Source organism: Manis pentadactyla, chromosome 1 (assembly GCF_030020395.1).
Source record: "Manis pentadactyla isolate mManPen7 chromosome 1, mManPen7.hap1, whole genome shotgun sequence".
NCBI classification, from domain to species: Eukaryota; Metazoa; Chordata; class Mammalia; order Pholidota; family Manidae; genus Manis; species Manis pentadactyla.
This window is the reverse complement of record NC_080019.1, coordinates 124,147,180-124,171,218: the sequence shown is the minus strand read 5'-3', so window position 1 is coordinate 124,171,218 and position 24,039 is coordinate 124,147,180. Positions and strand designations below refer to the sequence as shown.

General features: G+C 45.4%; 1 long non-coding RNA gene across 1 annotated transcript; it reads right to left on the bottom strand.

Moving 5' to 3' along the window:
- Positions 1 to 215: 215 nt before the first annotated feature.
- Positions 216 to 16,839, bottom strand: LOC118907070 (uncharacterized). Its single transcript, XR_005022690.2, has 3 exons — positions 16,581 to 16,839; positions 14,849 to 14,919; positions 216 to 345 (listed from the first exon to the last, which is right to left on the bottom strand). It is a non-coding gene; the product is annotated as an uncharacterized LOC118907070 (long non-coding RNA).
- Positions 16,840 to 24,039: the final 7,200 nt, after the last annotated feature.

Here is a 24,039-nt window from a genome sequence, read left to right as displayed (position 1 = left end):
TTTTACCCCCCCCCACCCCCCCCAAGCTCTTGTGCAAGAACAGGGTTTGTGCAAAGCAAAAGGTTTCTTCTGCTTTCTTAATTAGTCAAGCTGCCTGGAGCCCAGAGTCCTGGGAATACTGTCCAGGGTCACCAGCTTCCCCCAACCCTTCCACCCATCTTATCCCAGAAGCCCCAAGAGACCCAATTCTGCTGAAGAAGCTAGACTCAGCTCAGAAGGCACCGCAGGAAGCTTTTGAACCACAAAATACTTCGTGGAGTTTAAAAACTTCTGAGCTACATAGTAAGTTTCATAGCATTAGCATTTATTCAGGGCCACCCTGAGTGCATGTGCCCAGCTATAACCCTGGAGAAAGAGAAGAAAGAAACTCTCTTCAGTGTCTCAGGGACCTTGGGATTTGGAAAGGTCTCTTGTCACCGGACAGGGAGAAGGACCCTGGATTTAGGGCCCCCTGCCAACTAACTCACAAAGCCTATGACTTACTTGCATCTCCACAAAGATGTTTCACAGGCATCTCACACCTAACAGAACTCTTGGTTTCCTCCCTCTCACCTCCAACATGTACCTCCTCTAATCTTCCCCAGGTCAATAAATGACTTCACCATCTAGCCCAAAATAAATGGGATGGCTTAAACCAAAAATACAGATTCATCTTCGAGTCCTCTCCTCATAACATCCCCACAGCCAATCCATCAACTAGATCTTTTGTTTCTATCATCACAAGATACCTTGAATCTGTCCATTTTGTTTCATCTCCATTTCCACCATTCTCTTCCAAGACACTAAAATCTAACAACCCAGTTAGGTCTGTCCACAGCCACTGTGGCTCATGACAGTCCCTTTCCCCATACATCATCCCAAGGCCCTACATGATCTGGCTCCAACCCACCTTCCCATGGGCATCTCTTCCTGCAAGTAAGAACTAAAATATCACATGACCCTTCAGTACCCGAATCTGCCATTTGCATATTTACTCATCCATGTTCATTGTCATGCCTCCTTTATCAGAATGTAAGGTCTTTAAGGGCAGCCTGTTTTATTCTCAGCTAGATCCCTGGTATGCCAGTGTACACCGAGTATGCCTAAGGCTGCCACAACAAAGTACTACAGAGAAAAGGGCTTAAAACCACAGTGTTATATTCTCTCACAGTTCTGAAAGCTGGACATCCAAATCAAGGTCTTGGCATGGCTGTGCTCCCTCCAAAGCCTCTAGGAGAGGATCCTTCCTTGCCTCTGCTAGCCTCCAGTAGCACCAGGCTGTCCCTCATTGTGGCAGCGTAATTTGAATCACTGCCTCCTTTTCCACCTGGCAGTATTCTCTTTGCATTTGCGTCTGTGTCTCTCCTCTTACAAGGACAGTGGTCCTACTGGAGTAGGGCTCATCCTACTCCAGTATGACCTCATCTTAACTTGATTATCTTTACAAAAACTTTATTTTCAAATAAGGTCACATTCATAGATACCAGGTGTTGGGACTTGAGCATATCTTTTTGGGGGGAATGCAAAGCAACCCATAATAGTATGGCATAATAGATGCTCAAAAAATATTTTGGAAATGAATGGATATTTTCAATGGAGTCAGTAGAACACACAGTGAGCTGATTTCCAGAGCAGCAAATACAAGCGCCTCAATACCAAACCTGCAAGTAGAAGGAAGCCTGCAACTATATAATGCCGAAGTAACTCACTAGTAAGAAACATTCAGATAAGCCAGTTATGCAGTATTACACAATTTTTTTAAATATTAGGAAATGATTTAAATTTTTCTCACTGATTTCAATAAGCTGGCCAAGAAGGCAGACTGCAGTTTATAAATACCTTTACATATACCCTGTCTTTGACTCCTCCCAGAAGAGTGGGCATGTGAAATGGCTGAAGGGGCAGAAACTCTGAGGGAGGATGAGGCTTGTGCAGGAAGTGGCAGGACCAGCATGGGGGTCCAGGCCAGTGGGACTGCTTGACCGGTGCCCCTGAAGGCAGTGACTGTGTCAGACCCACAAGCCCCGGCCAAGGGCAGTCGGACAGTGTTTGTGTGGAACGGCATGATTAATGCAGAAGAATAAGAAAGAGGACAAGATGGGAGGTATTTTGTTTAATTTCAAACGAATCTAGCCAGGAGTTGGGTGTTCATAAATGAGACTGATTCTATATATCAGTTCAAAAAAAAAAGACTGCTTTAGTAAGATCTTATGAGATCATAGCTTCATAGTATTGTGGAGCTGGAAGACACTGCGTTAGCTCCTGGGAAGAGGCCCTTGTCCTCAAGAAGGGTGAACTTTCAGGAGTGGGATTAAAACTCAAATGGTTCCAAAACAAAGCAGAACCCCCTTAGAGTGTCACCAAAGGTTCCAGAGGGACTCAGGAATGAGTCTCTATTGCTATGACCCTTAAAGAAACCTTACTGGGGAGGGGGGATCCCTTTGATCTAGGTCTGAAAGAAAAAAACATAAGTGTACAGGCAGAAATGCATGCTGAGAAGAGGGAATAGCTTGAGCAAAGGAGATTAGAAAGGCTGGGTGTGTAATAAGGGAATCAGTGGGGGACCCGACCAGAAAGTGCGCTGGGACAATCAGCTCATTCTCCATGGGAACCCTGCAGTGGGACTACCACTGGCTTGGGGTTCCAAACCAGCTCAGCCACTGATTCCCTGAGGGAACCCCTCCCTGGGCCTCTGAGCCTGTTTCCTCGTCTATAAATGAGAGGGTTTTCTAAAGACATTAAGTGAGGCCTCAAGTTCTTCAAAGATACTGCTTTGATCAGCTTTCATCTTAAACTGCATGATCAGACTTTTATCTTAAGAATGGTTTTTGTGCTTTAAAATGTTTAAGAGCCACTGGTCTCAATAATGGCATTCCCTCCAACTGTATAATTCTATTTCTTTCGGCTGCAGGCTGAAGAATTTCTCTGGTTTCTTATTCAAATGAAGCATGACTCTTTTAGGATTTATCAGATCTATGGTTGTATTAAGTCACTTGACCTAGTTCCAGTGGAAAATCCATTTTTATTTATATTCTTAGGACAAAGAGCTAAAAGAGTCCTAAGAACCAAGGTAGCAGTTCTGGCTCCACACTGCTCTAACAAATGTCATTCCTAAGTATAAATAGAACAATGAATATGAGTTGAATAAATGCAAACTAGTGACACTATCTAGAACAAATCTTCTTACCTCTCTGACCCTTGTTTTTACCATCTCTAAAATGGGGACAATGCCTACTTGGACTGCCTCACACCACTTTTGTGAGGCTCAAATAAGAGAAGATACGTGAAAGCTCTTTACAAACTGTGAAGCACTCCACAATGTACTGGGTGGCGCTGGGGGACTCAGGACTTAAGACAGCATCTCTCCTGGGTGACTGTGGAGAAGAGGTTTCACTCCGACACCTCAGGAAATAACTGATTTTCTCTGACAAGCATTTCTCAGTTTGGTCATATAAAATAATAAGAAAAAAAAGAAAGAATTCATGCATGTGCCACCCACTTTAGATGTTTCACTTCATTCCAAGTCCCAGCTAGCCTTCTCAGACACAAGGTGAATGAAATGAAGAGTTGTCATGAGAGCAGGTAGGGCCTAGCGGGAGGAGCCTTGGCTAAGACAAACCCACAGGAAAGGCAGAGGCAGAAAGTCTTGTCAGGCTTCCAAAGATATTGACCAGTTCTTTGCATTATTTGTGAGCCCAGATTGGGGCTTTCTTATTTACTACTGAGTTTGTAATCAAAGCTGTATCATTAGGCCAGTGAATGAATGGGCACAATTTCTCCTGCAGTTTAGGGAAACACTGATTCTTCCATTGAACTTATTCACTCTGTTTCATCTACTTACCAAAACTTCCCAATGCCATCCATCCTTCTATAGCCCAAGCCAGTATCACCACAAGTTTCTTTAACCTGCATTGCTGGAGGTATTTCTGAATTGATTCAAATATGCTAGTCTTCTCAACAACAGTTTAAAACATCAAGAGATTGCTGTTCTAGGTAGGCTGGAATGCCAGAAATAATGCCTTTGCCCTAATATTCCATGGCTCCCTATCTTGTGGGCCATATATTCCTCAGCCTGAACTCCAGTCTGGCCCCATTCTGGAGGTGATAAGGCCTACTGGCAGAAGCCCTGAACTGGGGAAAGGAAATGGACCTCTATTCTCATCTGCCTCAGCTCCTGATAGCAAATGAGCATGTCCCTTCTGCTGACTGTGCCTCACTTTCTCTGCAGGTCCAATAGGAGGACAAGCTAGTCCAGCTGTAAAGCTCCATTCATTTTCAAGGAGGCTAATACTGGGGTAAGAGGAAAGCTGAGAGGACAAAGCAGTTCTGCTTTCAGCAGGTTAAAACATTCTAAGTAAGGTTTCTTTGGTGAAGAATTCTGCTGCTAAAACATGCTTGAAAAACACTGGCCTTCACCTGACTCTGAGGCTGTCCCAACAGCTTTCCTTCCCTGCACCCCTGCAAGAAGCCCTATAATATTCTTGCTGTAGTGACTTTATCAAGACCCCCATCCCGATGCACAATGCTTGGGCTCTGATTCCAGCCTCATCTCCAAGAAGCCAACTTGCCTGTGAGGCTCTCTGCTTCCTCTGAACAAGCCACTTGGGATACCTGGAGCCACATCTGTCTTGGAGTGCCCTGTGCAGGGTGTCTCAAATGTGCCCCACTTCCCCAACAAGATCTTAAGACCCCTGGGGCCAGGGACCAAGCTCTGGGTCCAATCCCAGTCCTGGTTCACAAAGGGTAACTGGTTAAGTGTCTGTGGACATTGAACCAGTAACTGGGCCCTGAGGTTGGGTCACTCCCAACTGTGGAAGCCTCCCCACCCCCAATGTTGGGACAGTGCAAAGGACAGAGACAAGGCACAGCAACTTTCCAGGGTTGGCAGAAAATGGAGCAAGTCAGAGACAACACAGAGGGATCCAGATTGGCTCAGCTCCCTTGATAGCATCTCCCTCCTCTCCCCTATTCCTGGCATGCTTTGGGTGATGCTGCTGCACCTATAAACATCTGTGTATAAAATCTATTGCTGCATTACATTTCCTCTCTAGATTCCTCTCTTTCTCTCCATTCTGAGCCTACCTCTGCCCTCTAAGAAGAGACCGACCTTACTTCTAATCTGCCTCTGCCGCTGACAGTGGGTGAGCTTGAGCAGGTCCCTCTGCTCTCTGGACCTCAGTTTCTGAAGTTCTGCCTTCCTGGACTTCTCCAGAATTCTGCCTCCCCTTTGCATGGATGCCTTACTAGGCTCCAGCCTGCCTGTTCTCTGGGGTGTGGCCCCCATTCTTGGCTCTCCTATGGCTCCAGCTCTAGGTCCTGCCTGGCCGCACACACCAGCCTAAGTTGATACTCCAGGCTTAGCCTCACCTGTAAGGCAGGTGGGACGAAGGCAGGCTTGGCTCCTCTGACATTCACATCACAGACCAGAGATGCTCACTCGGGCCATGCTGTGGAACAGCAGATGCCTTGAGGTCTGGTATCAGCAACACTTTGTAGGCAATAGACACAGCCAGACTGACCTGCTGAGGGCACTGACTAGAGCTGTCAGTGTAGAGAAGGAGATGAGCAGCTCCCTCAGTGGCCAGCATGCCTCCAGATAGGCCTGTGGGGGAGGTCCAGCTCAGCCACTACCTGTGTGACCTTAGGCAGGTCCTTTTTCCTTCCTCCCTCCCCACCTTTCTCCCTTTCACAAATGTTTATTGAGCATCTTTTAATGGCCAAGCCCTCTGATAGGCTTTGATGCCTCAAAAACATAGCCCTGACCCAAGAGAACCTCATAATGTAATTAAGGAAGCAGAACCGTGGACCAGTAACTATAATATTTTCCTTCCTGGGGCTCAGTTTCCTTACCTATAAAATGAAGGAGCTCCAGCCCTGACTGTGATCCTCTCAATTCAAATGTTACTCTGTGATGCTCTCACCACATTAGACCATCTGTTCCCTCCAGTATGATGGAGTGGCAGGCCACAGTCAGTTGGTAATCCATAGGGAGGACTTAGTAATGAATGATGACTTGAACTGCATTGAAGGTAGTCTGCAGTGTGGTTTATTGTGGTCAACAGATTGCTGTGGTCTGGTTCTTGCTCTCCAAATTTCCATTCTGTCAGCTACTTCAGCCAGAAAACCACCCTAAAACTGTCAAAGATTATTTCCAGCATGTCCAGGGGATCTAGGAAGGATCAGATGAAAGACAGATTCATTCTGTTGGTGTCTGAACCAGCACCAAACTCAAACACCTTCTGACTACTGGTCCAGACTTCCTGCAGGTCCACCAGGTCCACAGCCTTCCCTTCCATGGCAAGAAACTGAGGAATATGAAATAAATGTCTAGGTGAGTAAGAGGCTATCAGGTTGAAACTGTTCCGCAGGATTCCTGAGGACCCTGCATCAAGTAGCCCAGGGTAGAGCTTAAGTAATGTTTTTCTGGCTGGTGGCAAATCTCATCTGCTGGAGAATGTCTTTCTTTTCACAACCACATCTTTTTCTCTCTCACTCACACCCCACACACCAACCATCCTCCCTCTTCTCTGTCTTTCAGATTGAAAGGGCAAGGAGATACCCAGGCTACTGGACACACTCAAGACGTCCTCACAACCCAACAGAGGGCCTTCTACCCAGCGTGAGAACCAGCAGGATAACAATCCCTCTTGGGAGCCAGTGATATCCTATCAATTCTATATTTATGCATCAGTCTTGGTCACCTGTTCTTTTTCTTTTTTCCCTCCTCTTGTGTATTCTTGATATTTCATAGAATTTAGTTTTCAAGGTCCTAGGCCTACATTTGCAATATCTGCAGAGAAAGTGGTCCTAGTCCGTCCCAGCTCCCATGAGCTGGTAGATCTAGTTCCCTGGTCAAGGAGGGCACGCCTTTCAGGAACACAGCCAGATGGGGCCTGGCGGAGCCCTTCTCATTACATTGCTCAGCTGGCTGATCAGGCCAGAGACATGGACATGACCAGGCAAACTGTGGGGGTAGTTGTGGAGCTACTGCAAATCTTGTGACAGACTTTCAGTAGTCTATCAAAATACCAAAATATCGACATTCTATTCAAGAGGAAGCCGTATTAGCTTCTTCCCTGGGAGGTTCCAGAAATGAAAGGGCACGTGGAAGCTAGTGGGACAAAGGTGTCTTTACCCTGCACACTAGGTGAATATCAGCCCTCGTCACAAAAAGCCAAGGAAGACTCCACCAGAAGCTTTTGGGGTGCCACTGCTGCCTCTGACAAGCTGATATCAAAGCACCCAGTGTGACCATCATCTTTGATACAATATCTCAGGATTGTATTTATTTGGCTTTACTTTCAGCTTCAGCAGCAACTTTCATCTTCAACTGTACTATTATTTTGCAGAACAGCTTTTGATTAGGTATAGAACAATATCTTGCATTATCTTTCTGAAATTGCTGGATGAACACTGAGGCTAATAATGAAGTGTTGGGCTGAGACTCTCTGAGATGCTGCATGGGTCATGGCTCTGTGAGATTGACTTACAGTAGCCCAGGCCTGCCTGGGAGGCAGGAAGGGCAGCATTTAGGGATTTATGGGCCATGGGCCATGACAGACACAAGCAGATGAGATGAAGTCCACAGGGATTTTGTGTCATTCTGGGGGTGACCTGGAGAGTGCCCATGGCAGGCCAGCATGCTAGGGGAAATATTGTTCTCTCACCTGGTGGATTTGCAAATCCTTTACTTTTGTCATTTTTTTTTTAAGAAATCTCTTCTCATTTAGCCACAGTTTTAGTTAGGCTCTAGCCCAACTTTCTTTTAAATATAAGACTCATTACACAGTTATTGAATTATCAAGCTTTGTAAACATCAACATCATCATTATCAAAATATGATCCAGGTGTTTGACTGAGCAATCCTTGCACAAAGCAATTTAAATGAATAAACATACTTCCTTCTCATCTTTGGAATTTAGCTGAGAAGCAAAAAATAAAACCGGTGTGGGTGAAAATATAAAAATACATGCAGACATGCACCATGTGCACAAAATCTGAGCATGCAACATCACAAAGGAATGAAAGGTGAGGGTACTTCACCCTCAGTCATACCTGTGTCCATCTGATAGCATGTGATGGCTATCAGTTTAGGCTGGTGGAGAGAGAAGAGTAGATCTGAAGTGTCATTTCAAACTCTTTTGAGTCAGAATGGCCCAGGCTTGGAGCCCTTGAAGACAGATACCACATCTTGTTTATGTTTGATTCATCACTGTCCGACACAGGGGCTGACACATAGGCTGTAGTTTGATATAAAAATACTGTTTTTTTGCTGTTGTTGTTATCTCTGTTGTGAATGTCCCTGTGTCACCTACTAAGTAGTCTCCTGGATGGAGCTGTCGTGATGAGCACTGATGCTCAGAGACATCTTTAACCTCCTTAATTTTGTGAGAAGTACACTATATCAATGTTCTGGAAGTTCTTTTTCCCAGAATTCCATAAGCTGGACAGCTATTTATGAACCCCCACTTAGTAAGAAATAACAGTTGCCAGTACAATGAAACAGATACCATGGAAACATGAAATTCAGTGTTCTGATCAAATAATTAAATATATGTATAAGGCAGAGTGGGTTTTTATATCCCTCAGTCCACTTGGGCTGCTATAGCAAAATATCATATATGGAGTAGTTATAAAGAGCAGGAATTCTTTGTTCACAGTCTGGAGGCTGAAGTCCAAGATCAGGATGCCAGCATGGTCTGGTGATCCACACAAGTAGAAGGGCTGAGAGAGCTCTGTGGTGTCTCTTATAAGAGCATAGATCCCATTTGTGAGGCCTCCATTCTCATGACCTAATCACTTCCCAAAGGCCCACTTACTGATACATAACCTTTGGGGTCAGCATTTCAACATTTGAATTCAGGTGGGGGTGGGGGTGGGTAAGGGGGTGGCAGGTGGGCACAAACATTCAGACCATAACAACCCCCCACCGCATTCCCCTGCCTTTTCCTGGGTCCTGAGGGGAAAGGAGAGCAGGAATGTCACTCCATAGGAGATACACCCAGAAGACGAGCTTGGCCGAGAGCAGGCTCTGGCACAGTAGAACCCCAGGTGGCTGAATGCCTGCCCATCCTGGAGGCTGGAGACCCAAGGCAGGGCCTGGGAATAGCAGCACTGCAGTAAGAAAGTATGAAAGGGCAGCTTTTGGGGTGCAGGGGGAGCTCAAAGGAGAGAGAGCTAAATAGGAGGGGCCCTCTAGATTAGTTCAAAGGACCTAGGGCTGAGGAGGGCCAGGGATTCTCTGACTGGAGTCAAGGAGCCACTTCTGGCCTCAACCTGACAGCCTCTGACTGGTTTGGAAGATACAACCGACACTTGAAGTGCTGATTTGTACATTCTTCTTGACTCCATGGTAGGTGGACAGGCTAAGAGTAAAATTGTTTAAGAAACTGAAAACTGCTCTTTCCTTCCACTCTTTAGGGAAAAGGTTTGGATTTGTTTTATGTGCATTTTTTTCATTCTCCCATAAAATAAAAGGAATCATACTGTCACCTGTTTTCTACAGTTGGTGCCCAGCTCCTTCCCCCTTTCTGTGTCTGATGGTGGCCAGCCAGTCATAGGGACCTCACCACACAAACAGCGTGGAGCTTTCTAAATGGGCATTGGTGAAGCCCTGGATGCTGGCTAGGCAGGGTGGGTTGGGAGAAATGCACAGCACCCCAGGTATCCACCTGGGAATTTCCTCCCACCCTCTCTCTGCCCACGGCACAGCCCCCAGGCCATGGCCTTCTCCCTTGGAGCTAAAGGCACCCCAAGACCTCTTGGGGAGATGTACCCTGTCGGCCCGTGTGGAGGGAGGGGAAGAGTCTGCAGTCAGAGGGGATAGATGCCTGAGGAGTCGTCATGCAGAAGGAAAAAGATCTGAGCAGCTGCCTCTGCTGGTCAGGTCCAGAGAAACAGTGTTTCTGACCCATGACTCAGATGGACAGGCAAGCAAATGGAGAGCCCATAGTCAACGAAGACACAACGTCTGGCAGTCCTGTTTCCTGCACCCTGGGGCAGGCTGGAAGAGCCTGGGCTGAGAATGCCGTCCCTTGAGTGTAGCAACTAGGCCTGACACCCTTGGTGGAGTCAATATAAGGAGGGAAGCTGCATGGGTCTGAAGAATGAAAAAAGGTTTTGGGGACTGTTCTAGTCTGAGGAGAGGAAAGACGTGTTAAAAAAACATACCCAAGTGAGAGCCCAACAAATGTGAAGGAAAGGTGGGATGGGGCGCGAAAGCTTATGATAAGCAGTTCCTTCTGCAAACTCAGGTGGACCTGAGATGGGGTGGTGATGGGGAACTAGATGATATCAACGTGGCTAGTGAATTGCACTTTATAAAGCACGGTCAGAACCAACATGCCACAGAAAAGGATAACAGTCCATGGAAGCAGTGTCATCATCACATTGCACCTATTTTAGAGATGAGATCATTGAAATATGTGCCAGCCCTTGCCTACAGTGGTGCTCCTCAAAGCAAAGGCAGAGTACCGCTCATTATGCTCAAGATGATTTAATGATACAGGATGAACATATGTACTTCAATATGCATGCATTTGTCATAATGAGACTTTAAAAATATAACTAAAACCATCAAACCTATGATTTCAAGGATACCGTTGCTTAGGAGGAGGCTATGTTTCAAAAGTGAGTTTATTTAAAGTTCATTTAAATAAAGTATTAAAAAATTAATATTACACATGATACTTGATTTTGATTTAAAAGATGTGAAGATGAGAAACCAAGTACTGATAGTGATGGTGATAATGACAGCAACCAGTTTTATAACAGTTACTATGTGCAACAGGCTCTACAAATATTAAATCATTTATTCTCATGACAGCTCCATGGGGTTTGTACAATTATTATTTTTTTATTAAGGTATCATTGATATACAATCTTATGAAGGTTTCACATGAGCAACATTGTGGTTATTACATTCCACCTTATTATCAAGTACCCACCACATACCCCATTGCAGTCACTGTCCATCAATGTAGTAAGATGCTATAGAGTCAATAATTGTCTTCTCCATGCTGTACTGCCTTCCCCGTACCCCCCTACATTATGTGTGCTAATCATAACACCCCTTAATCCTCTTCTCCCTCCCTCCCTACCCACCCTCTCCCACCCCACCCCTTTTGTAACCACTAGACCCTTCTTGGAGTCTGTGAGTCTGCTGCTGCTTTGTTCCTTCCGTTTTGCTTTGTTGTTATACTCCACAAATGAGTGAAATCATTTGGTACTTGTCTTTCTCTGCCTGGCTTACTTCACTGAGCATAATACCCTGTAGCTCCATCCATGTTGTTGCAAATGGCAGGATTTGCTTTCTTCTTATGGCTGAATAATACTCCATAGTGTATACTGGGGTTGGTACAATTATTAGCCTCATTTTACTAGAGACCTGGGGAAAACCTGAAAGGCACAAGGTAGAGGACTGCATCCAGGTGCTCAGACTGCAGAGCACAGGTTGCCTGGCTCACCATGGAGCTGGTCACCAGACTTACCCCGTAGCTGTGAAAGAGCCTGCCCAGGGGCCCAGGCGCAGGGGGCATGAGACAGCCTGCTGCAGTAGGAGGAGGTTCACATGCAGAATTAAAAGGGACTGAATTTCACATAGCATGACTTCCCAATGCAGGTGAGGACAAACCAGTGACAAAAGACAGCAAGATGATTTCATTAGCAGCTCCAGAGCATCCTGTTTGCTGCATTGGGCAGAAGTTGCTTTGCACAGTTGATGTGAGGGCCTCAGGCAGAATTCTGGCTAACTTAGTTCCAGGTTGGCCTTCCTGCCTGCCTGCCTGCTAAACTCTTCCAGATGATTCTGGCTGGATTTGTGAGGCTTTACCAGAATTAGAGGAGGGCAGGGAGGTCTGGAAAATGCCCAGAGAGAAGAAAGGAAAGACGCTCAGAGTCCAAAGGCTCACCGACCAGCGTGAATGGGGACAGAAAAGCAGAGACCTAAAAGGTCCTAGGAATTTCTCAGCTGAGAACATAAAAACAATTGTGGTTCTTACTTTTAAGATTTTTAACGAGCACATCTTCCAGTTCAGCATAATGTTTGAGAGCAAGAGCTTTACAAACTCAGATTCACCTCTCATTAGCCAGGTGGCCTTGCCTCTGGCCATTCAACCTCTCTGAGCCTCAGTTTCTCCATCTGTAAAATGGGAATAATAAAAGTGCTTCTCCCAGAGTACTGTGAACACTAAATGAGATAGCTTTAGCACAATAAAGGACATGTGTTTGTGCTCAGTCATGGCAGTTGTTATGATTATTATTATTGTCCCCCAGGATGGAGTGCAGGCTCGCCACCTCTCTGAGAAGACTTGGCTCAGATTTTAAGTCCAGGCTGATACACTAAAGCAAAGTAAAATCTTAGACATTCTTATTTTGGTGTAGTTAATGCCCCCAATATAATAAAAACGAGTCACAGGGACAAGTATACTGATTTAATGGGACATTTTAGCCAGTTAACAAATCAAAGTGACTAGAAAAGGAACCCAAAGTTAAATTCATGATCTCTCCCTCAACAAGCTACTTCCCCTCAGTGTTCCCTGTCTCAGCAAATAGACCTCTAAGTGTTGGCACTTTGGAGAAGTGACGGTGGGAAGTGTCAAGAAAATGACATCCTCCCCTATACAGAATTTTATTGTTGTTAACAACCATTTGATCAATATATATGAGAGATGCCCTCTCAAAAAAAAAAAGAAAATGACATCCTGCTTCCATTTCCAGGTCAAAACCATGGTTTGGGGCTGACTGAACTGGTTGTCACCTGAACTGAACATGCCTCCCAGTCTGCGGGCTTCTACCACAGGGGCGGAGCCAGCTCCACTAGGTTCGCTGCATGGCTTAAGTAGCAAACTGGCTCACACCTGTCTGTGTCAGGAAAGGTGACTAGAAAACCCAGAAGCCTTGGAGCCACACTAGTCCAGTTCCTCCTCCCTAATGCTGCGATGGTAGAGTGATGACACCAGAGCTCAGGAGTGTTGCTCTAATTGGAGTCCCTCCACTTGGAAACGTGAGGAGTGGGGAACAATTGTTCCCTGAACACCGCCACATGGTCGCACAGTCACAAAGCTCAGAATCATCTTAGACACATGGTGTCCCTCCCCATCCCCCACTCCATGCCCTGCTTATCACCAAGGCCTGACAATCTCACTCCATAAACATATCTTGACTGTCCTCTGCTCCACTGTATGGCCACCACTCAGTAGCCCCCAAAATTATTATCTATCATCTGGATCCTCACAGGCCCTCTCATCTACTTTTGCTGCCTTCAGTCTGTTCTCCACACTGCAGGCCCCAGTTCTTTCTTGCATTTTCTTTAAAACAGTTCCTTGTTACTCTCTGGTAAAAATTAAAATCCATAATGTGGGTCCAGTGTTTTGTTGGTAGGGTCTACATCTACCTCCCCAGCCTCAGGTGGCATGACTGTCCCTCTCCAAGTAGGAGCTATAGCCACCCTGCTTTCTTTGACTCCTGGGAGGAGACAGGCTTCACTCTGCCTCAGAATCCTTGCTCGTGTCATTCTCTCTGCCTACAATGCTCTCCCTCCCTCCTTCCTCCCTTCCTCCCTCCCCTCCTTTCCCTTCCTCTGACTAATTCTTACTCATCCTCACATCTTAACTCAAATGTCACTTTTCGAGGGAGGCATCCCAGACCAGACCAGGTACCCCTACTAAAGCAGTCAAGGCTTTGGTGAGCTTCTCTTTCATAGTAATTATCACAATTGGTAATAAGATATTTTATGATTCTTTGATTAATCCCTGTTTCCTGTACTCTAAGCTCCATGAACATAGGGTTATCCTATCCTTTAGTACCCAGCACAGTCACCTACACACAGTCGATGCCCAGTAAAGATTTATTGATTGGCTGGATGAGGGAGAAAAATGATTGGAGAAAAGGGTGCCATGCTAGTAGATGGTTTTGTAGATCAAATGCCCTTCTGTGAAAGTGGGGCAGACCGGGGAGACATGGGGTAAGGTGTTTGTATATGAGTGGAGGAAGAGGGAACAAGGGTTGGACCAGAAGAGGCTAGAAGCCAGCAGCTACACTAGCTGTGTGAGGAAAATGTGATTATAGCATCGTGATGGAGCAAAGGAGATGATTCCTGGTAGGACTCTTCTCAGATGGGATGTACATGAGATTTGAAACTTGGAGAGAAGAAAAGAATTGTGATTACTGACACCAGCCACAGCACAAATACCAACATTTCTCTGGATGTAGAGTCTTTCAGGTTGTTGGATCTACAGGTAAGTAGAGAACCTGTCATTTTGTGGGATGCACAGCAACTAGACCCCCTCTTTAGTTTTGGGGAATCCCCAGGGCATTACTCTTTCTGGGAGGCAGCCAGCTTTGATCCCACCTGTTTTCCAAGCCTGGTTTTCTGGTCTTCCTGGCAGGTTTCAATGTTTCCCAATATCCTTGAATAAATTGCCTTTCTGCTGAACTCAGCCAGAATTAGTTTCTGTTGTTTTCAGCCAAGAACCATAACAAGTATAGTCAGGGGCCAGCAAGGCAGTGACATCTAGCTTCTCTGTGTAGCCAAGTATGTGGGTGCCAAGCATGCAGACACCCCAGGAGTGGGCAGGACAGCTCCCACAGCCTGGAAGTTAGGGGCTCTTCATGAACAGGGAGGAAAGGTGGCCATTTTGAGTCAGACAGAGCCTTTGGATGGGGTCAGACTTCCCCAAAACCTGTGGCTAGAGGCCACATCAAAGAAATCCTCCTATTGTTGGGATGTGCCTATGGGGAAGGTCATCTAGTACCTCCCAAACTGGTGGCCTGGGAAACACCTGACAGGTGGAGGCCCAGAGAACCCACAACTGGCTCATGGCCTCATGAGAACTCAAACCCCTGCCCCTCCTGGGTTGCTTGTACTTACTGTATTGTTCCTGAAGAGGCTGCATTCTGGTTATCTGTTCAAGATATTTTCCACTTCTGGGATCCTGAATACTACAGAAACAAAACATGGGAGCCAGAATGCACTTCCCACGCTTCCTGACATCACAAATGACAGGATGTCAGAGCAGGAAGGCCCTTGGGACCATCTAATCTTGTGGCCTCAGATGTCAGTGGCCTCAGAATTACCCAGGGAACTAGTTAGCAGTGTGGGTCCCCATAAATTTCTCCAACCCCATAGGCTGGATCCCCATGCTTAGGGTGAAGCCCCAAGATCTAGGTTTCGTACAAACTCTCCCAGGCAATCCTAACATGAGTTGTTTGAGAACAGTGATTGTAGCCCTTCATGCCATCTTACAGAGGAAGAAACAGATTGAAAATGAAATACCCTCCTGATTAAGGCCTCTCAGAGAATCAGTTGTTGAGCCAGACACCAAGCCCAGGCCTCCTGACTCCCAGTCCCCTGGCTGTCCAGGAGTAGGATAGGGCATGGAAAGTGTTTCTTTCCCAAGTCAGTTGCATGATTTTTTTGTTCTCTAACGGGGCCCTTTTCTAATTGTAGGAGGGACAGCTTGTCATAGGGAAGTGCCAGAAATAAGGATGCATATCCTGCTCTTATTTTTGCCAGAGAGGCTCCTGTGGCCTTAGCTGAGTAGGAAATCTACAGGCAAAGCCAGAAACTGATACAGCAAGGCCCTCGGCCTGGCACAGTAGCAGACCCCGGTTCCATGTGGGTCTTCCAATGCCACGCATGACCTTGGATAAGGCGCTCCCTGCCCTGAGTCTCTGTTTTGTCCATTCTATAAAATGGAGATCAGTCTGCTCTCTGCTACCTACCCTGCCTACCATGAGGGGGTGTGAATACGCTTTGTGAACTCCCAAGTGTTGCCCAAGCAGGAGGGATTACAGACACTGGAGATGTGACTATAATACTGATTTCCACTCAGGGTCCCTTAAGGACATGCTGGACTTGTCTTGGAAACAGCAGAGGAAGCTAAGAAGCTGCCAGCACTGCTCGGGGGAGATTCTCAGAGCCTTATGGGCTGGCTGGCAGGGGGAGCCCTTCTGCTCATGCCACAGTCCTATTTCAGGGAGCCATAGATGAGGACCCCTCATGTCACCAGGTGTGCTGGGGTGAGGGGAGTCACTGCATCAGGACCTCCTGCCTCTGGCGTGGTACTGCCAGGAACCTCTGTCCATCTCTTAAAGTGTCCTGGCTCAGGAGCCCCAAGACATGTTTAGAGTTCCCCAGGGGACCAAGAGAAGTCACACCCTACCCTTTCATGTCACAGCCTGTTTTGGCTGTTAGAGCACATTCAGTTCAAGAGGGTGGATTCACTCAGAGTGTATCTTCCCTTCTCACCCCATCACTCGTCTCAGAACCACGTCCCCAGCTGGCAGGACTCCCAGCTTCATCTTAAGTTACCAGGATGCCAGGATTCTTACACCATTCTGCCAAAAACCTGCTTTGTCACCTTGCTCAATCCTTTCATCTCTTTGAACTGTAAAGTGGGGGAAGTAATTCCTGTCTCTCCCTCCATTATAGGTTTGCTGTGTCAAACAAGAGCACAGTGCAGGAGGGCTTTGTTATTGCCATTATTGTGTAGGAAAGAGGGAGAAGGCCTGGATGGGGAGGAAGCAAGGGTAGGCATAGAAATGACCTTCAACTCCAGGAAGCAGAAAAGCTCTGCAGAGTGATTTAAGTCCTGACTCACCTGGGGAGTGTCCCAGGGCAGCAGGTCCTTTGGCTTTATGATGCTCCTCAGGCCCCAGGCCGGGCTCAGTGGGGCCTCTCTGACAGAAGACATGTCAGACTCAGGGACCTCCTGGTGATTAAGCCTAAGGAAGAGTTTTCAATCAGAGACCTAAGCCGACAATTCCTTGACACAGGTGTGAGGTCATACAGGACAGTGGTTTTCAAACTACTGCTACTACTTCTTCCTTCTCCTCCTCCTCCCCCCTCCCCCATCTTCCTTCTCCTCCTCCTCCTACTAGCAGAACACTTTCTTCACAAGATCTTAAAGCAAACCCCCTGCCAGCTACTTCTGAAGGATCACTGAGGAGACTCTAGGAAGCACTGCTGACGTGTTGTGCAGATGGGGAAAATGAGGCCCAAAGAGGGAGTGGAATGTGACCAAAGCCACACAATAAACCAGTGCTAAGACAAACAAATTAAACAAGAACACCTTCAATACGGGTCTCTAACCCTCAGCACAGGTGTCTCCAGCTCAGTGTGGCATCAAAGCAAAAAGGATTTCCTTGTTTCCAGGCCATTGCACACCCAGGGAAGGAGGCTCATAAAGGGCATCGTAAATGGGGGATGTACTGACACTGTTGCAGTAAACAACTCATACCGGGGATCAGGGGACTCATTGTGTCCTTTTTAAAACAAGAATGTTTCTGAGGCACTGAGCTTCTTGCTGAAATAAAGCAGAAGCGGGCCCAGCAAAACTGGACCAGTGGAAATGCCTCCAGGTGCCTTGGCTCTGCCTTCTCCATTGTTCCCAGGAGCACTGGCAGCCACCGGCCTACCTAAGACTGACCCATCCGCAGAAGGACCCCAGGGGTCTTCCATCAAGGTCACAGGGCACTTGCATGCGCCATGAGTCGGAGACTTTTGGGTGTGCCTTTGGGTTGGCTTCCTGCCACCGGTTGCCAACAGCCTGGGGGTGGGGAGTGGGCAAGGCAGGCGGACAGGCAGATCGCCACTCCGGGTCAACATGGGCTACGTGCCTGAATTGCGGTGCACTCCACACAGGGGAGGGGAGCGCAGCGACACTGAGGGAAGGCCCGGGACATGCTCCATCGCTGCCGGGTTGAGGAGGCCTGATCAAGGTCCCACTGTCGCCAGCACAGAGCCGGGGCAGGGAGCCAGTCACGCTCTGATTTGTCTCCCCGGGGCCCAGCGGAGGAGAGCTAGCGCACTCCAGCCGCCCCGCAGGCAAGCGGGAAACGGGCTGGACTGGGCGTGGAGGCTGCCGGGGCTCGGGCCCCCGCCTCGCAGCGCCTCCAGCGCCCGGCGAGTGGAGTGCCCGCCGCTGGGCGGCTGCAGGGCGGGCAGCCGGGCGGAGGACCGGGGAGGAGAGGCTCCGGGAGCTCGGCCGGGCCGCCGCCTCCGTTCCTCTGGCCTAGCGAGTTTGCGTGGCCGCTGGTTTAAAGCGGAGTTACTGTCTGAAAGGAGCTGAGATCCAGCAAAAGGCCCCTGGGCCCAGCTCTCCTAGGTGGCGATTTGCTCATCTAGAAAACAGACAGAGGAGGGTGGGGGGAGACCCGGGGAATCATCACCCAGGGAATTCGCAGACATATCCAGATCAAGTACTGAATCCAGGGTCAGCTGGCAGATGGCAAGGCACCGTATCCTCCCTGTTTAGGGACTTCCAAACCCCAGCGACCCCTGGCCGTGAGATGCTCTCAGAACACTGCACAAGGCCCCGCCCTCAGACGCCGGGATTCCGCTGCTTTCACTCTGTTGTAGAGCAAAGGAGAGGCCTGCAGGGCGGTGCGAGGGAGGCCCAGGGGCAAGAGTCTAGACCTCCCACCTCCGTTCCACCCAGGACACCTGCTTTGATCTTTACTGCTTTGAGACTCTGCATGGGATGTCATTTAACAAGAGACTGTTACTAAACACAATTTTGAAGTCCTCTGTCAGGTCTGTTCTCATTTTCACTCTGTTGCTCATAACCTTGGGTAGTTAAAAACCTGTGTCTCAGGTTCTTCATCTGTAAAACAAGAATAGTACTACTACCTCCTTCACAGAGTCCTTCTAAGGATTAAGTGAATTAGCGCATATAATGCCCTTAGAACATGTGCCTGAGTCACTGTAAAAAGTGTATGTTAGGGGTTGTTATTGTTATCAGTATTTTTTTAAATAATCATTTTTAATAATCATCTTTATATACAATCTTATAAAGTTTTCACACATGAGCAACATTGTGGTTACTACATTCACCCATATTATCAAGTCCCCCCACACACCCCATTGCAGTCACTGTCCATTAGCGTACTAAGATGCCATAGAGTCATTACTTGTCTTCTCTGTGCTACATTGTCTTCCCCATCACACACCCCGACACACCATGTGTGCCAATCATAATACCCCTCAATTTCCTTCTCCCTCACTCCCTACCCACCCTCCCCAACTGTTCCCCTTCAGTAACCGCTAGTCCCTTCTTGGAGTCTTGTATGTTGCTGTTTTGTTCCTTCAGTTTTGCTTCATTGCTATACTCCACAAATGAGGGAAATCATTTGATACTTGTCTTTCTCTGCCTATTTCACTGAGCATAATATCCTCCAGCTCCATCCATGTTGTTGCAAATGGTAGGATTTGTTTCTTTCTTATGGCTGAATAGTATTCCATTGTGTATATGTACCACCTCTTCTTTATCCATTCATCTACTGATGGACACTTAGGTTGATTCCATATCTTGGCTATTGTAAATAGTGCTGTGATAAACATAGGGGTGCATATGTCTTTTGGAATGTGAGAAGTTGTATTCTTTGGGTAAATTCCTAGGAGTGGAGTTCCCAGGTCAAATGGTATTTCTATTTTTAGTTTTTTAAGGAACCTCCATATTGCTTTCCATAATGGTTGAACTAGCTTATATTCCCACCAGCAGTGTAGAAGGTTCCCCTTTCTCTGCATCCTTGCCAGCATTTGTTCTTCCTAGTCTTTTCTATGTTGTCCTTCCTAACTGGTGTGAGGTGATATCTCATTGTGGCTTTAATTTGCATTTCCCTGATAATGAGCGATGTGGAGCATCTTTTCATGTGCTTGATGGCCATCTGAATTTCTTCTTTGGAGAAGTGTCTGTTCATATCTTCCATCCATTTTTTAAATTGGGTTATTTGTTTTTTGGATGTTGAGGCAGGTGAGTTCTTTATATATTTTGGATGTTAACCCCTTATTGGATATGTTGTTTACAAATATATTTTCCCATACTGCAGGATGCCTTTTTGTTCTACTGATGGTGTCCTTTGCTGTACAGAAGCTTTTTAGTTTGATGTGGTCTCATTTGTTCATTTTTGCTTTTGTTTCCCTTGCCCAAAGAGATGTGTGCAGGAAAAAATTGTTCATGTTTATATTCAAGAGATTTTTGCCTGTTTTCTTCTAAGAGTTTCATGGTTTCATGACTTACATTCAGATCTTTGATCCATTTTGAGTTTACTTTTGTGTATGGAGTTAGAAAATAATCCAGTTTCATTCTCTTACATACAGCTATCCATTTTTGCCAACAGCAGTTGTTGAAGAAGCTGTCATTTCCCTGTTGTATATCCATGGCTCCTTTATATTTATATATATTAATTGGCCATGTATGTTTGGGTTTAAATCAGGGCTCTCTATTCTCTTCCATTGATCTGGGTCTGTTCTTGTGCTAGTACCAAATTGTCTTGATTACTGTGGCTTTGTAGTAGAGCTTGAAGTCAGGGAGCATAATACCCCCAGCTTTATTCTTCCTTCTCAGAATTGCTTTGGCTATTCAGGGTCTTTTGTGGTTCCATATGAATTTTAGAACTATTTTTTATAGTTTGTTGAAGAATGCTGTTGGTATTTTGATAGAGATTGCATTGAATCTGTAGATTGCTTTAGGCATTATGCCCATTTTTGACAATATTAATTCTTCTTATCCATGAGCATGGGATGTATTTTCATTTATTGGTGTCTTCTTTAATTTCTTGTAGTTTTCAGGGTATAGGTCTTTCACCTCCTTGGTCAGGTTTATTCCTATGTATTTTATTTTTTTTGATACAATTGTAAATGGAATTGTTTTTCTCATTTCTCTTTCTCTTAGTTCATAGTTAGTATACAGGATTTATACTGTATGCAACAGATTTCTGTGTATTAATTTTGTATCCTGCAACTTTGCTGACTTCAGCTATTAGTTCTAATAGTTTTGGGGTGGATTCTTTAGGGTTTTTTATGTACAATATCATGACATCTATATCCATTTTGTTGAGAGTTTTTATCATGAATGGATGTTGAGTTTTGTCAAATGCTTTTTCAGCATCTATGGAGATGATCATGTGATTTTTGTCCTTTTTGTTGATGTGATGTATGATATTGATGGATTTCCAAGTATTGTACCATCCTACATCTCTGGAATAAATACTACTTGATCATGATGTATGATTATTTTGATGTAGTTTTGAATTAGGTTTGCTAATATTTTGTTGAGTATTTTTGCATCAGTGTTCATCAGGGATATTGGTCTGTAATTTTCTTTTTTGTGGCGTCTTGCCTGGTTTTGGTATTAGAGTGATACTGGCCTCATAGAATGAGTTGGGAAATATTCCCTCCTCTTCTACTTTTTGGAAAACTTTAAGAAGGATGGATATTAGGTCTTCTCTAAGTGTTTTATAAAATTCAGCAGTGAAGCTGTCTGGTCAAGGGATTTTGTTTTTGGGTGTTTTTTGATTACCAATTCAATTTCATTGCTGGTATTTGGTCTGTTTAGATTCTCTGTTTCTTCCTAGGTCAGTCTTGGAAGGTTGTATTTTTCTAGAAAGTTCTCCATTTCTTCTAGGTTATCCAGTTTGTTAGCATATAATTTTTCAGAGTATTCTCTAATAATTCTTCGTATTTTTGTGCTGTCCATCATGTTTCCTTTCTCATTTCTGATTCTGTTTATGTGTTGTCAACTCTCTTTTTTTCTTGATAAGTCTGTCTAGGGGTTTATCTATTTTGTTTATTTTCTCAAAGAACCAGCTCCTGATTTCACTGATTCTTTCTATAGTTTTACTCTTTTCAATTTTATTTATTTCTGATCTGATCTTTGTTATGTCCCTCCTTCTACTGACTTTGGGCCTCATTTGTTCTTCCTTTTCTAGTTTAATTAATTGTGAGTTTAGACTGCTTATATGGGATTGTTATTCTTTCTTAAGGAAAGCCTGTATTGCAATATACTTCCCTCTTAGAAACAGCCTTCCCTGTGTCCCACAAATTTTTCAGTGTTGAGTTATTGTTTTCATTTGTCTCCGTATATTGCTTGATCTGTGTTTTAATTTGGTCATTGATCCATTGATTATTTTGGAGCATGTTGTTAAACCTCCATGTGTTTGTGAGGATTCTTGTTTTCTTTGCATAATTTATTTCTAGTTTCATACCTTTGTGGTCTCAGAGACTGGTTGGCACAATTTCAATCCTTGTGAATTTACTGAGGCTCTTTTGGTGGCCTATTATGTGATCTATTCTATGTGCACTCTAAAATGTTCCATGTGCACTTGAGTAGAATGTGTATACTGCTGCTTTTGGATGGAGTGTTCTGTTGATGTCTGTTAGGTCCATGTGTTCTAATGTGCTGTTCAGTGCGTCTGTCTCTTACTTATTTTCTGTCTGGTTCATCTGTCCTTTGGAGTGAGTGGTGTGTTGAAGTCTCCTAAAATGAATGCTTTGCATTCTATTGCCCCCTTTAATTCTGTTAGTATTTGTTTCACATATGTAGGTGCTCCTATGTTGGATGCATGGATAGTGGTTATATCCTCTTGTTGGACTGACCACTTTATCATTATGTAATGTCCTTCTTTGTCTCTTGTTACTTTCTTTGTTTTGAAGTCTATCTTATCTGAAATAAGTACTGCAACTTTTGCTTTTCTCTTCCTATTATTTGGATGAAATATCTTTTCCATCCCTTCACTTTTAGTCTGTGTATGTCTTTGGGTTTGAAGTGAGTCTCTTGTAGGCAACATATAGATGGGTCTTGTTTTTCTATCCATTCTGTAACTCTATGTATTTTGATTGGTGCATTCAGTCCATTTACATTTAGGGTGGTTATTGGTACTTATTATTGCCATTCCAAGCTTTGGATTCGTGGTGACCAACAATTCAAGGGTAGCTTCTTTACTATCTAACAGTCTAACTTAACTCATTTAGTATGCTATTTCAAACACAATCTAAAGGTTCTTTCTTTTTTCTCCCTTCTTTTTCTAATTCCTCCACTCTTAATATATTAGGTGTCATATTCTGTACTCTTTGTGTATACCTTGACTGATTTTATGGGTAGTTGATTTAATTTTGCATTTGCTTAGTAATTAGTTGGTCTACTTCCTTTGCTGTGGTTTTATTTTCTTTATTGAGAGCTGTTTAGATTTAGGAGCACTTCCATCTATAGCAGTCCCTCCAAAATACACTGTAGAGACAATTTGTGGGAGTGTATTATATGTTTCCCTCCATTATATGTTTCAAAGTTTCTATCTTTTTCTTGAAGTCCTCCCTGAGATCTTGAATATTTTTCTATAGCTCCATGAGCATGTTTATGATTTTTATTTTGAAATCTTTATCAGGAAGATTGGTGATTTCAGTTTCACTTAGCTCTCTTTCTGGTGTTTGAGGGATTTTGGTTTGTACCAGGTTCTTTTGCTGATCATATTCCCAATGATTACTATGGAATAATAACTTTGTGTAGGTGGCACTCTCTAGTGCTCAGAAACTCTACTCTCTGGAGCTTCCCAGCTCCTGGAGCTTTGGCAGGGGTCACAGGCACGCCGTTCCAGTCCCTGCCAGAAGGAAAGAGCTCTTTCCTGCTTCCTGGCTGCAGTACCTGCCTCCACTGCTAAGGCCAGTGGGCTGAGTGCACAGGGAGGAGCCTCTATGTTACACCCTTGTAGCTGCCACAGATGGGACCACCCTCCAGCTCGACTGGCATGATGACAAGGGCAGGAGGCCTGCAAACTGGTGCTGGCAAGGGGGAAGGAGTGGCAGGCTACATATCATAGTCTGGGGAGAGCACTGCATTGCCAACCAGGGGGATGGAGTGCAGGAAGCTCCTAAAAGTTCCCAACCTGCTGGGCTCGGTGGGCCAGGATGATTTTGTCCACCTGTCCTTTCTCCTGAGCAGGAAGCTCTGTGTAATCCCTGCCCCTCCTGCAGGCCTTTCACTGCTGGGAAGTCTCTCAAAATGACTACCTCTCTTCTGTTCTAGAAGAGACAAAAGAGGTGGCCAGCCTAGAGCACCTATTCTCTGCAAATGGCTGGAATCTCAGTCTCTCTGAGTATTCCATCTGTCTTTGCTTTCCAACCAACCCCTCTAATTTCCAGAGCACTATGTAATGTAGGTTCATGCTCCCAGAGAAGATCTCCAGGGCTTGGTGTTCAGCAGTCCTAGGCCTCCACCCCCTCTCTGCTCCATTTCTCTTCCTCCCACTGGTGAGCTGGGGTTGGGGAAGGGCTTGGGTCCCACT